Below are 13,879 nucleotides of genomic sequence, written 5' to 3' on the forward strand. Positions count from 1 at the left end.
TGGTCAATTGTACGGAATATGTACTGTTCTGTGCAATCTACTAATAAAAGTTTCAATCAATCAATCAATCAATTCTAGTTTGGAACCGGTTCCCAGTGTATCAATTCCTTGGAATTGCTTGCCAATTTTTCAAACGATTACCTTTACGGATGCTGGTCTGTGGCAATGCTGTGCGTAATGACGTCAAATAGCAAAACGGCAGTGCTCGGACAGAACAAACACTTTAAAGTTGACTATGCTTTACAAGAAAGGATTGCAACATCGCTGCTTGTAATGATTGCAAGATTGCCATTTAATCAAGAGGAGGACATACACTATATTGCCAAACCATACTATATGGCCACCCATCCAAATGATCAGAATCAGGTGTCCTAATCACTTGGTGTATAAAATCAAGCACTTAGACATGGAGACTGTTTCTACAAACATTTGTGAAAGAATGGGCCGCTCTCAGGAGCTCAGTGAGTTCCAACGTGGAACAGTCATAGGATGCCACCTGTGCAACACATCCAGTCGTGAATGTTTCTTGCTCCTAAATATTCCAAAGTCAACTGTCGGCTCTATTATAAGAAAATGGAAGAGTTTGGGTGGAAGGCGGGGTACACCCTGGACAAGTCGCCACCTCATTGCAGGGCCAACACAGATAGACAGACAACATTCACACTCACATTCACACAATAGGGCCAATTTATCATTAATTTATTAATTAATAAACCTATCCCCAGGTGCATGTCTTTGGAGTTGGGAGGAAGCCAGAGTACCCGGAGGGAACTCACACAGAAAGACACTGAGCCCGGGGTTCAAACCCAGGACCTTAGTACCACCGTGCTGCCCAGGAACCAAATCATTAAGTAGAATCAAAAGTGGAATTGGAACTGGAATCATCCTATAAAATCCCATCCCTACCTGGTAGCCTGACTCACTTCTGTTTTGTTCTGTAAACTTGCAGCATTTTACTCATGCAGTTGTTTTGTAAGCTTTTGGGAGGCATTTACATTAATACAATTCAGAAAAGTTGCAAAAATGCTTGCAGAAAGGCTGTGCTAACCTGCTTAACGAGGATAATTGTTTGGCGATACCCTCCTTGAGATATATCCTTTAGCGTGCATGTTAAGCGCTCACATCTGCGTGCCTGGATCTGTGTGCATGTGTGTGTGTGTGTGTGCGTGTGTGTGTGTGTGTGCGTGCGTGCGTGCGTGTGTGTGTGTGTGTGTGTGTGTGTGTGTGTGTGTGTGTGTGTGTGTGTGTGTAAGGGGGCTGAGGGGGTCAGTCTGGGCAATGGTCCAGACTGCTAAGAAGAAAAGTAGTGAGTTTCACCACAGGGGGCGGGGTCTGGGCTTGGTGCCAATAAGGCGTGCACGCGTGCATGCACCCACATACTGTAGCACTAGCAGGCGATACTAGCTGAGGACGCAGACGGCCTGAAGAGGAAGCACAGAGGAGAAGAGATGGGAGGAAGTGCACACTGATAGGTTGGAGACACAAGTCATGCTGATAAATGAAAGGAAAAAAGGGAAAGTGTGTGTGTGTGTGTGTGCGTGTGTGTGTGTGTGTGCGTGTGTGTGTGTGTGTGTGTGTGTGTGTGTGTGTGTTTGTGTGGACAGAAGAGGAAGGGGGTGTTGAGAGAGGAAAGGGTTTTGGTGGAAAAATGGATAAGACTACATTAGGGACAAATGAAAGACACACTATGGTTTGTTTGTTTGACCTTTTTTCAGCAAAGGTAGGTTCAGTCACGTGGGTTATGTACATAAACTGGTTCATCCACTATGATAGCATCACATGCAGGTGTGGATGTCCTAAAAAAAAGAAAAAAAGTAGAAGGGAAGCAGACATTTGTAATATTCTTTACTATACTTCTGATGCTGTCAACTGATTTTGGTCCAGGTTGGAAACATAACAGGGAATTGAAGTACTTGATCTCCTACCAATCAGCATGCACACTGATCACCAACAGCAGGTTACGTGTCCATGAAGCACACAAATTAGTCCTAAACATTAAACATTCTGCTTTGGAGCTTTTCCCTCCTGACCCTGGTGGCCAACTAAGAACAAGATTTGACTTCAAGGTTTCTCCATATTGTTATCAAATACTTGCGAATACCAATTATTTCAAATACTTTGAAGTTGTTGGGTTTTTTTTACTTCATAACTCTCTGTTACAGTAAAACTACCATAAAATGATGGACTGTTTGCTAAAGAGGTTAATTCACAAAATCCCCAGAGGATAAAATACTTTTTTTGCCCACTGTGATTGTAACCATGAGACCATATGCATATATTTGTATCTTTTTCTTCCTATGATAACTTTGCACCGTTGCTCCTGCATTTGATTTTTGCATATTTTTTTGGGATGATTCACTTGGAATACAGAAATGACTTATAAACCAAAGTACTGCTATTTATCTGTTATATACTGTTGCATATTTAAATACAATTACACAGGACTGTACACATGCCATCATTATAAGGAAGTAAATACGTCATATTACTGCAACAATGAGTCTGTTTATTTTAGCCAAACGTTGTACTCGAGTAACAGTACCAGTACTTTTGAGTAATATGACTCAAGAAAAATTAAAAAGTAGTTAGCCAAATAATTACTTGAGTAAGGGTGTGTATACAACAAAAAAAACTTTTCAAGTGCAGAGTCGTGAAGTGAATTATATTTATGTAGCGCTTTTTCTCTAGTGACTCAAAGCGCTTTTACATTGACAAATGCATTACAGTATCTACATTTAAGCTACGTTTACAACAGTGTGGGTGGCACCAGGAGCAAGGTGGGTGAATAATAATAATAATGATAATAACTGGGATTTATATAGCGCTTTTCTAAGTACCCAAAGTCGCTTTACACGTAGAACCCATCATGAAGTGTCTTGCCCAAGGACACAACTGCAGTGAATAGCATGGCGGAAGTTGGAATCAAACCTTCAAGTTTCTGGCCGGCCGCTCTACATGTGAGTCACGCCACCCCACAGTAACTGGTGAGTGACTTCTAATTTATTTAGTTGTTATTTTGTAATGGTGCTTGCATTACAACCATAGTTGGAGTGTTTGTGTGTGTGTGTGATGATAGACACTACAACAGCATGTACTACAAAATATACACATTTTACAGTCACTTGACATTATAGCAGTGCTAATGTGTGCAGCTAAAACATAAAAAAAACCATCTACAACTTACAATAAAACATGTTTTCTCCAGTTGGAAGTGGAATTCTTGTGGTCGGAAACGTGAACATTTCTACTAACGCAGATGACGGAGCATGATATAAATGTTATTTTTCCTAGTTTGTAAGGAAACATTGGAAAGTTGTGTTGCCTCGTCATGTCATTTTTTACAGTGTGCAGTTTGAGTGCGGTCATTTGACTGCCAGGTTCTGTTTGGTGAAACGTCGCTAACGCTTATTGATCGTAGTTCTTATGTTGGATTGGTGAAACAGAGTCATGTGACGGTGCCCGCTGGAAGAACTCTCTCCAAAACTCTATGCAAGCTGTAATCAATAAATCCGCTTATGTCTCTTGGGGTGGCGGGGGTTGGGGGGCTGGAGTCTATCCCAGCTGGCCAGCTGCACTTGGGCAGAAGGCGGGGTACACCCTGGACTAGTCGCCTCTTCATCGCAAGGCCAACACAGATAGACAGACTAAAATCACATTAACAACTATAGAGTCAAATTAGGGCCTGATTTACTAAAGAAACTAAAACACGTGCAAACTTAATAGCATGGGCAAAGCTGATCTACTGAATGTGTGCAAAGTGGATTGCCTTCATTTTGCATCAGTAGCTGTGTTTTCATTGCAGTTGTTCGCAATATAAAAGAGATGTTTCAAAAATTCCCACACAGTACGTTTGCGACTTGTAGATGCTTCCTTTACAGTGTGTTTTGCGTCATGAGCCGTAATTCTGGTAAAATCTCATCCCGCGAGACTCCACTTGGAGGAGGATATTGCAGCCGTTGCTGTTGCTTTGATGTCAATAGAAGACATAGGCAGCGTGCGATTGCTCAAAGGCAACATCCTTACGGCCCCCTTGACACTTGTTCGGGCACGTGGGTTTCTCCAAGCCTCTACTGCGGGGAAGGGACCCGCAAGACGGCCGATCTCTACTGCAGGGAAGGGACCCGCAGGATGGCCGACCAATCGGAAGCGAACCCAAGACGCCCAGTCTGCCCAATTTGTCCTGCATTGCCGCCCCGTCGGTTCGGTGTTAAGTTGCCCTCTAAATGCGAAAAAGAGTTTCCATCATGCTTTTGCGAAAAACTTCAATATAGAAATGTCTCCCAAACTAATCATGAGCTTAAAAATGTTTTAGCGATATTTGCAAGGTTTTTTGAAATATGGGTATTTCCATTAGCAGTTTCTACTTGCGATTTTTTTTAGGTTTTGCGCATTTCCAGGGGTAATGAAAACACAGCTTTTTCCCCCCTCTCCCTTGTAGAGGAGGGGGCACAGGTTTGGTGGCCACGGATGAAGCGCTGGCTGTCCAAAGTCGGGACCCGTGGTGGACCGCTCGCCTGTGCATCGGTTGGGGACGTCTCTGCGCTGCTGACCTGTCTCCGCTCGGGATGGTCTCCTGCTGGCCCCACTATGGACTGGACTCTCACTATTATGTTAGCTCCACTACGGACTGGACTCTCACAATATTATGCTAGATCCACTCGACGTCCATTGCAACGGTCGCCCTAGGGGTCCTCTCCAAGGTTTCTCATTGTCCCATTGGGTTGAGGTTTTCCTTGCCCTGATGTGGGATCTGAACCGAGGATGTCGTTGTGGCTTGAGCAGCCCTTTGAGACACTTGTGATTTAGGGCTATATAAATAGACATTGATTGATTGATTGATTGACAGCTTATGTCTTCATTGATATGCAGAATATATGCTGATCATCAAAACACCCACAATGCTCGGAGGAGAAGATGCAAATATAATTATTTAGCACACGCAATGTGATTTATCAACACTCATCACTGTTTTGCAAGCATTATTTTGCTTTTTATTTAGCACGTGTAGGAAGGATGTGCAAACTGACAGCTCCACACATGGCTGCAGGATCAGTGCTCGCGCTGCACAGACAGACGATGGACAGAGAATCCTCCGTCCTACGGGTGTGTGTGTCAATATTTTGGACGGTCAGAAATAAAAAATATTACACATATCGTCTATTCAGCAACATAGTTTTATAATTTTACAGCTGCTAAAGGACTTAAGGGGCTGATTAAAACGATATATTGATGCATTTTGGTGTCCATGCATCCAACCATCCATTTTCTACCACTTGTGCCTCTCGGGGTTGCGAGCCTGCATTTTGCTTTAGTATTTTTCTGATGACGCTTTTTTTTCTCATAGAATATATATTATTAAAATATAAACTTCTTTAAGTGTGCATTTTTTTGCGTCTTGAGCGGAGTAAGTGCAGCCTCTCTCCAATGAGCGCACTGCACGACTGCTTTTAAAATGCCCATAAAAAGTGGTAGATGTCTCCTGCTTGTTTGAAAACATCGCAAAAACACCACAGCAACTACAATTGCACAAGCACTGTTGGTAAATCGCACGCCTGGATGGATGGATGGATGGATGGAATAAAAGTAGTATTTCCTCTTTACAAATACACAAGTAAAAGAGTATGTTGCATTAAAACTACTCTGACAAGTACAATTAGTCCCCAAATAATACTTAGATGTAACAGGGCAAATGCAGTGTTGTTCTTTATTTACCCAGGAAAGTCCTTCCTCAAAAATTCTTACGTCAGTGTAGTTGACACTGGGAGCAAGGTGGGTGAAGTGTCTTGCCCAAGGACACAACGGCCGTGACTAGGATGTCGGAAGCTGGATACGACCTTAGAACCCTAAAGTTGCTGACACGGCCGCTCTACCATCTGAGCCACGTACCACACTGCCCTGTTACTACCTACCTCTGCCGCTAATTAAAACGAAACGATCCTGGTTGCCGCCCTATTCAAACACAGTGCACTGCGCACATCCAGGGATCCTAATGTGCCCCACAAGCCTTGAGTTTGATATCAGTTTTTAAAACAAAGCTCCCAGGAACCAAATGACCTTTTCACTCTTTCCATGCACTGAATATTTCATGATGTTCTTTGCCTTCTGCATTATAAAAGACAAATAGCAGGAGGCTACAGGAGTGTGTCCGTCAAGCACACGTAACAAATTTGTTCCGTTGTTGCTGCTGTGTCTCTCGTCCTTTAACGCTGCGGACACACAGATGGAGGAGAAAAACAAGTAGACTCGCGGATAGAAAGAAAGAAGGTCTGTGTTGGTGCCAGAGAGGTATAAGGTTTCTTCAGACTTATTTTCCTAACTTGCTCCTTCACTCTGCTACACTCTCTCTCTCTCTCTCTCTCTCTCTCTCTCTCTCTCTCTCTCTCTCGCTTTCTTTCTTACACACATTTTTGTCTTCTTTTCCTCAGATTCCGACTCTAAACCATCTTTAAAAGTGTCAAGATCATCCAAATCCGAAAGGAGTGCACGCACGCACGCGCACGCACACACACACACACACACACACACACACACACACACACACACACACACACACACACACACACACACACACACACACACACACACACACACACACACACACACACACACACACACACACACACACTATCCAAGGAAGATGGAACCTTTTGGATAACTGAGCCCAGATCCCTTGGGCTACTCCTAAACAGACGCTCCAGTTACACCACCACGATCCAGAATTTAGTTCCTTTGTTATGGTTTGCTTTGGCAGATGCTTCCCCCCCACCTCACAAATATGCAGAGCCACCCCCTGACCACCTCGCCACTGCCGTCTTCACCCAAATAACAGTAAAGTCGCACAAAGAACAATTACACAACTTCAATCACTTTGTGCACACGCGCACAATAGTTCCTTTTTAACCAGAACATGTTACCGGTTTCAGTCCGGAGTTTACAGTGTTCTTCCCTGTTTTGAAGGCTGGGAGACTGGTGGTCGGAGCAACAAGGCCAGTGGACACAATCTTCAATTAACTTTGTTCATATGCCTTTGGTCCACACTTGGAAGAGACCAGATTATTCCTCATGGTTTTCCAATGGACTTGACTTTTCTGTACAATTATTCCCATGTTCCATTTTTGCTTGCAACTATAGCTTCCATGCAAATCGTGGTTCTACTTTTTGTATGAATGGGTATGTCTTTTTTCGTCCTTCATTACAGGTAGGTATTGATATCCACTTTTTGTCTATTATTTCCAGGCAACTTTGTTGCTCCAAACCTATTTTTAGCTTTCGTAGTCTCTGCTCTTATGAGTTAAATTAGCAATTCATGTCAACGCCCCTCAAACTGCTTGACTGACGTTGCCATAAGATGTCGACAAAAGCCATCCATTCATCTTCTTCGCTTATCCAAAGTTAGGTTGCGGGTGCAGCAGCCTCAGCAGGGAAGCCCAGACTTCCCTCTCCCCAACTACTTTATCTAGCTCTTCCCGGGGGATCCTGAGGCGTTCCCAGGCCAGCTGGGAGGCATAGTCTCTCTCCAGCATGTCCTGGGTCTTCCCTGTTGTCTCCTACTGGTCGGACGCGCCCTACCTCCCCAAGGAGGCGTTCGGGGGGTATTCTGACCAGATGCCCGAACAACCTCATCTGGCTCCTCTCGATGTGGAAGAGCAGCGACTGTATGACAGCGCTTCTCACCCTATCTCTAAGGGAGACCCCTGCCAACCGACAGATGAAACTAATTTAAGCCGCTTGAACCCGTGATCTTGTCCTTTTGTTCATAACCATAAGTGAGGATAGGGACGTAGATTGAACGGACCGATGCAGGGTTTGTATCACTGCAAGTGCTCCGCCTGTCGAACTTACGATCCACTCTTCCCTCACTTGTGAACAAGACCTCGATGTACTTCAACTCCTCCACTTGGGGCAGGATCTCCTCTCCAACCCTGAGATGAGATGAGATGGCACTCCACCCTTTTCCGGCGAGAACCATGGACTCAGACTTGAAAGTGCTGATTTTCATCCCAGTCGCTTCACAAGCCAGCAGGACCACATCATCCGCAAAAAGCAGAGACCTAATCCTGCAGCTACCAAAACATATCCCCTCAACGTCCTGACTACACCTACAAATTCTGTCCACAAAAGTTAAGAACAGAAACGGTGACAAAGGGCAGCTCTTCCCGAGTCCAACCCTCAATAGAAACGGATTCGACTTACTGCCAGCAATGCGGACCAAGCTCTGACACTGATCATACAGGGAGCGGACTGCCACAATCATGCGGGCCAATACCCCATATTCTACGAGCATCCTCCACAGGACTTACCGAGGGACACGGTCGAATGCTTCCTCCATATCCACAAAACACATGTAGACTGGTTGGGCAAACTCCCATGCACCCTCAAGGATCCTGCCGAGAGTATAGAGTTGGTCCACAGTTCCACAAAGAGGCCGAAAACCACACTGCTTTTCCTGAACCCGAGGTTCAACTATCAGACGTAGCCTCCTCTCCAGTACACCTGAATAGACCTTACCGGGAAGGCTGAGGAGTAAGATCCCATGATAGTTGGAACACACCCTCTGGTTCCCCTTTTTAAATAGAGGAACCACCACTTCAGTCTGCCAATCCAGAGGAACCACCCCCATGTCAATGCAATGCTGAAGAGTCTTGTCAACCACGACAGCCCCACAGCATCCAGAGCCTTAAGGAACTCTAGGCGGATCTCATCCACCCCCAGGGCCCTGCCACCATGGAGCTTCTTAACTACCTCGGCAACCTCAGCCCCAGAAATAGGAGAGCCCACCAGAGAATCCCCGGGCACTGCTTCCTCATTGGGAGACGTTTAGGAGGGATTGAGGAGGTCTTCGAAGTATTCCCTCCACCGATCCACAACATCCGCAGTCGACGTCAGCAGTACATTGTCCCCACTGTACGCGGTGTTGACAGTGCACTGTGGCACAGGGGTTATTGTGTGTTTCTCACAATACGAAGGTCCTGGTTTCTATCCCTGAGGTCGGATTCTTTCTGTGAGGAGTTTGCAAGTTCTCCAAGTGACGGTGTGGGTTCCCTTTGGGTACTCCGGCTTCTTCCCACCTCCAGAGACGTGCACATGGGGATAGGTTGATTGGCAACACTAAGTTGGTCCTAGTGTGTGAATGTGAGTGTGAATGTTTTCTGTGTTGGCCATGCGATGAGGTGGCGACTCGTCCAGAGTGTACACCGCAATCCGCCCGAGTGCAGCAGGGATAGGTTCCAGCACCCCCTGCGACCCCAATAATGACGAGCGGTAGAAAATGGATGGATGAATGTTACAGAGATGCTGTGGTAATTTTTATATACTGACTACAGTACAATGACGATAAAGCTTTCATGCATGCGTAAACAGTCCAAGTAGCAATCAAAACCTACCGTAAACAAAACTGAACATACAAAAAATAGACTCAAGACTTAGCACGGAAGCTTGTAGCCAGCAAAACCTCCATATTGAAATAATGGCACAGGTTCGTGAACTCCACCCGAAAAATCACGAGGAATAATGAAAGATGTTACTTGCCAATTGCAGCCCTCTGCCTCGTTGCTCCGCCCTCTCTCACCACACCAAGCTGTTAACAAAAGAGATCAGAAATAAGGAACTGACCAAATTATGAGTTTGTCTTAAACGTTTTCACAATACTATGTTGTGGTTAATAGAGGAATGTTGTGTGCATGAGAACATGGTCAACGTTTTACATACTTGGCATTGTCAATGAACGCATCATTTCCTCCACATTCCTGAGGGAAGGATGACATTGTAGTGCTTTAAACGAGAGATGAAGAAGACAGAGCTGAGCAGAAGTGAGCTCAGCAGAGTGGAAATGGAAGTCTTCTTCGCGGCGAGGGAGCGTTCCAAGCAGAGCTCTCAGTAGCGGAAGGCAGTCAGACGAGCACTAAAGTGTATTTGGAAGTCCAGAGACCACAAGTACACGTTTGGTTTTCCTTCTCCCTTGTCTTCCTCTTCAGCCCCAGAGCCAGACCACCGTTTTTGCGTCCAAATGAATCATTCAGTCACCCGCACGCTAAAGAAATATTTCAGTATTCCCACCACGTTTCCTGGCACATGTGCACACCTTAACGTTCAGCACACACACACACTAAATCCTGCATCGTTTTCCTTCAGCCCATGAAGCAGGATCCTTCCAAGAGATTTCCAACACTGACCTGAGATCATGTCACAATATATCTTCATGTACCTCCATTAGATCAATCCTCCTGGTAAGTAAAACACAATCAAGGCGGGAGTAGGGGAGGTATATTGGGCAGGAGAGCTTCGTTTTGGGGGGCTGCCATCCCAGGATTTCTCCCTGGAACATGTGGTTTGTCCTCTGAATGGAGCAGGAAGGAAGGAATGAATGAGTGAGGCTAGCAAGGAAGACCACAAAGTGAACATTGCTGCTTCTGCACCTTGTCAAGATCCTAAGCAAACACTGAAGTTGCTCCTTGCCGCATTGCTCAATGAGGTTTTGAGATGCTTGGGTGTAATCCTGCTGACTAATAAGCCAGTACAGACGAGTCTAGGATATCGAACGCTCCAAACGTCATTTGATTTCGAGGATCATCATCCCGATGTGTGTGCTGCGTCCTCTTCCTGCAGGTGTCCTTAAGGTGCACCACACACCCCAGACCACCTCCTGCCTCCACTTCCTGCTCAGCGCAGAAGCAGCCAAGAACAGACAGCCTGTGTTCCGTCAAGGCCTCCAAAATACCACGACTTTTCCAAACTTTCCTCTCTGAGCCAAGTCGTATATTCTGCTGTCAAAGGAAAAGCACAAGAGATGATTTTTACTCACACAAACATAAGCCTGGCAAGTTCAAGTCATGAGTGATAAATAAAACATTCCGCACAACTGCTGCAGGGGTCAACTCATTGAGTCTGTGCACTAATAGCAGGATTTTTAATCATTTTTATGGTATGTTCATTGTGACAGAGAGACCTCATGAAAAAAATGCTTTGATAACAATGGTAACTCTCCTGGGCTGGCTCGGAATACAGATGACACAATGAAAAGTGTTGAGGCCACAATTTCAGAATTGTCACAAATAGTCTTATTTTGTATATTCCTGAGAACCAGCGTCCTCTGTACTGGACATTTGATTTTGGTCTATTTATTTTGTCGGAGTTACAATATTCAGAAAAAAATAAACAGCTTTGTCTGTGCAACAGGAACACTCTGCTGTTTTTAAAGACCTACTAAAAAAAAGCTATTAAGAGATCCTCTATGACAGCACTCTGGTGTTTTTAAGAATATGCTGCTAAAATCTTAGTCTCTTACAAGTTTTTTTAAAAGAAATTGCAAGCTGGTTGGTGTCATTCCCGGGCCAAATCTGGCCCCTGCTCTATATGAAGTCAATGAGGTAGTAAGCATGTGCCTTCCAGCATGGTTTGAATCAACATTCATTTTAATAAATGGTTCAGATAAGTTGGATAACTGTCTATAACTATCACTTGACCTGGTAAATAGCAATCACGGTGAGGTGTGTTACGAGTTCTCAAATAGGCTATGGGTACTGAAAAACAATAACCATATACTTTACTGATTAATTCATTAGGATCTTTTCATAAAAAGGGACCTATGAGGATTTTAACCTACATTTAAAAAACTTCCTTGTTGTCAAAATCAGTGATTTTCAAACTTGAGTATAAGCGGGCCCCATCTCGTGGTAAGCCAAATCTCTTTATTAAATATTCAAACAGTATTACTGTTCAAACTGTGTGTAATGTTACAGCCGCCAACAATATTAAATATACTTGTTGAATAAAACCTCTTCTGCCTTGTTTTTAATGAATATTTAGGTCTACTATGCAACTGTATCTGTATTTATCTATGGTGGTACTTGGAGTGTTTTCTGAGGTGGTACTCAGTGAACAAAGTGTAAGAACCGCTGGTCTTGATAATATGTATTGGATATACTTTGGTGTACATTTTGATACACTTTTATAAACCGTTTTTTTTTTAATCTGTCTGCAAGATGTTTGATGGTATCGCTTGCAGATTGCAAAAAAAAAAAAAAAAACTGTTTAAATATATATTTTGGAGTCGTCAACATATTTTGTTTTCTGATATGGTTGAAAATAATCTTCATAAAATTAAATAGATTCACCCGGTCACAACATTAGGTACACCTGCTTAAAAAAAGCTGTTTGCAGAATTTATGTCACTGCATTTTGCACATGCCACGATTAGATTAAAATAATACCAAACCCTATCTTTTTTTGGCTGAGAGCTTGACTTAATTTCCGAATAAGTACATCCACCTCACTGTGGCGCAAACAGAGGCATCCAAAACTGTGTGCAAGTTGATGCAAAATGCATTAACCTCATGATTTGGCATTGTTTAACAAAAGTATCCCACTTTGTAGCATTTAGAAGTCAGAAAAGATTAAAAAAATCAAAAATCCCCTTTAACCACTAAAAGGCAATGTTTGCAAATCGCTCTAAATTGCATGTTTCAAACTAAAAATTATAACAATTAGGAACACCAATGGCTAGTCTAAATTGTGTTACAATTAGTGGTTTAACATAACTTATATGTTTTTTAGATGCCTATATTACTGTGCATCTAATTATAAGTCCCACCAACCTTATTTTTGGACACATTTTATTTTGCGAAGTGTAATGAATTGAATTATACTTACATAGCGCTTTACATGATGAAACCAATTATCTACATCTTTAAGCTACATTTTAAACTAGGGTGGGTGGCAAAAGTGTGGGTAAAGTGTCGTGCCCAAGGATACAACGGTAGCGACTAAGATGACGGAAGCGGGGATCGAACTTGGAACCCTCAAGTTTCTGGCTCGGCCGTTCTACCAACCAGCCATGTTGTACATACAGTATATTACCCGCAGATCTCTACAGGCCGCAGGTGTACACATTGAAACATGAAATACAGGTGAAACTAAAAAAAAGTGAATATTGTGCAAAGTTTGTTTATTCCAGCAATTAGGAAAAACTAATATACGACATAGGCTCATAGCATTCAACTCAAGATATTACATGCCTTCTATTTTAATAAAAAGTGATGATTATGGCTTACAAATATCCCAGAAAATGTGGGCTTTTCTAAAATTGTATGCGGCTGTGATAATCCAAACATAACAAATTAAGGTTTGACATGTCACACTCACACATTTTTGCGGTAATTGTGATGGGACCCCAAGACGCAGGAGATAGGAGGACAATGTGCAGGTAAGGCAAGTATTTAATTGTTAAACATTAGGAAGTCAACAACACATGTAACATTGTCCGTAACCAAGGCAACCTTACAGCCCTGACTGCAGGGCAGTCTGTCTTATAAAGAAGACTGATTGACAACCAGTCTGTCTTATAAAGAAGACTGATTGACAACCACCAACAGGTGTGCTGAGCTTGCCAATCAGGGACAGGTGAGGGAAGCAGCGCTCAGGCCAGAGTTGGGAAACCAGACAGGAAGTAAACAGAAATAAGAGCGCCAGACAGGAAACAAATACAGACAATAAGAAAACACAAGGTCATGTCAGACCTGCTCACTTTGCATGTAATGAGTTTATATTTCAAATAAATTACACATTTGAAGTTGAATTGCTGACACGAATGGACTTTTACACGATATTCCAAATTTTTGGAGATTCACCTGTATTCACAGAGGCGCTGGTGTTCATTCATAAATTCAACAAAAGACAGTGCCTGTAACACGGCATACAGTAGTCTACCCGAGAAGTCACTGAGCGCTGTCTGTGTCCGTCTCACTGAAACCGCTAAAGTTGTCTTCTTCAGCGCGCGGCAGTCAAATCTATTGGGGCCTGTTCCCTTTTTCAATGGCCGGGTCGATCATCTTCAGCTTTGGGGTTGCCTTGTGTGCAATTTGTTCATTTCGTCGTGTCTTAT

At 43.5% G+C, this 13,879-nt stretch overlaps 1 long non-coding RNA gene across 1 annotated transcript; it reads right to left on the reverse strand.

Moving 5' to 3' along the window:
* Window positions 1-9,961: 9,961 nt before the first annotated feature.
* Window positions 9,962-13,269, reverse strand: LOC133605626 (uncharacterized). The gene is made up of 3 exons (XR_009815157.2): window positions 13,141-13,269; window positions 10,416-10,763; window positions 9,962-10,336 (listed from the first exon to the last, which is right to left on the reverse strand). It is a non-coding gene; the product is annotated as an uncharacterized lncRNA (long non-coding RNA).
* Window positions 13,270-13,879: the final 610 nt, after the last annotated feature.

This window comes from Nerophis lumbriciformis, linkage group LG05 (assembly GCF_033978685.3).
Source record: "Nerophis lumbriciformis linkage group LG05, RoL_Nlum_v2.1, whole genome shotgun sequence".
Classification (NCBI taxonomy): domain Eukaryota; kingdom Metazoa; phylum Chordata; class Actinopteri; order Syngnathiformes; family Syngnathidae; genus Nerophis; species Nerophis lumbriciformis.